Source organism: Mandrillus leucophaeus, unplaced genomic scaffold (assembly GCF_000951045.1).
Source record: "Mandrillus leucophaeus isolate KB7577 unplaced genomic scaffold, Mleu.le_1.0 Scaffold54, whole genome shotgun sequence".
NCBI lineage: Eukaryota > Metazoa > Chordata > Mammalia > Primates > Cercopithecidae > Mandrillus > Mandrillus leucophaeus.
Window position 1 is genome coordinate 643,772 of NW_012105808.1, and position 1,054 is coordinate 644,825.

The window sequence follows — 1,054 nt, forward strand, 5'->3', positions numbered from 1 at the left end:
CACTGAGGCAGGTAGGGGGAGGGGGATTGATTAAGCTCAGGAATTTGAGACCAGCCTGGGCAACAAAGTGAGACTTCATCTATATAACTTAAGATAAATTAAAATAAAAGACTGGGCGCGGTGGCTCATACCTGTAATCTCAGTACTTTGGGAAGCCAAGGTGGGCGGATCACCTAAGGTCGAGAGTTTGAGACCAGCCTGAACAACATAGAGAAACTAAAAATCTCTACTAAAAATACAAAATTAGCCTGGCATGGTGGTGCATGCCTGTAATTCCAGCTACTCAGGAGGCTGAGGCAGGAGAATCGCTTGAACCGAGAGGCAAAGGTTGTGGTGAGCCAAGATCGTGCCATTGTACTCCAGCCTGGGCAACAAGAGCGAAACTCCATCTGAAAATAAAAAATAAAATAAATTAAAATTAAAATGTTTTCAGAATAGCAGTGGCTCCCACAGACAGGGCTTACTTAACTAGTTTGATATCAAAGAAATTGTTGAGAGAAAAGGAAGGAAGGCAGGGAGGGAGAAAGAGAAAGACAAGAAGGAAGGAAGGAGAAGAAAAGGGAAGGAAGGAAGGAAAGAGAGAGAAAAAAAGAAAAGTAAAAGGAAAGAAAAAGGAAAGAAGGAAGGAGAAGAAAGGAAGGAAGAAAAAGGAGAGAGAAAGGAAAGAAAGGAAAGGAAGGAAAGAGAAAGAAGAATGGAAGGAAGGAAGGAGAGAGAAAGAAAAAAAAGAAAAAGGAGGAAAGAAACAAAGAAAGAAAGGGAAAGAAAGGAAGGAAAGAAGGATGGGAGGAAGGAAGGAAAGAAGGAAGGAGAAGGAAGGGAGGAAGGAAGGAAAGAAGGAAGGAGAAGAAAGGAAGGAAGGGAGAAAAGAAAAAGAAAAAGGAAAGAAAGGAAAGACAAGGAAGGAAGAATGGAAGGAAGGAGAGAGAAAGAAAGAAAAAGAAAGAAAATAAAAGGAAGAAAGGAAAGAAAGAAAAAGAGAAAGGGAAAGAAAGGAAAGGAAGAAAGGAAAGAAGGGAAGGAAGGAAGGAAGGAAAGAGAAGGAAGGAAGGAA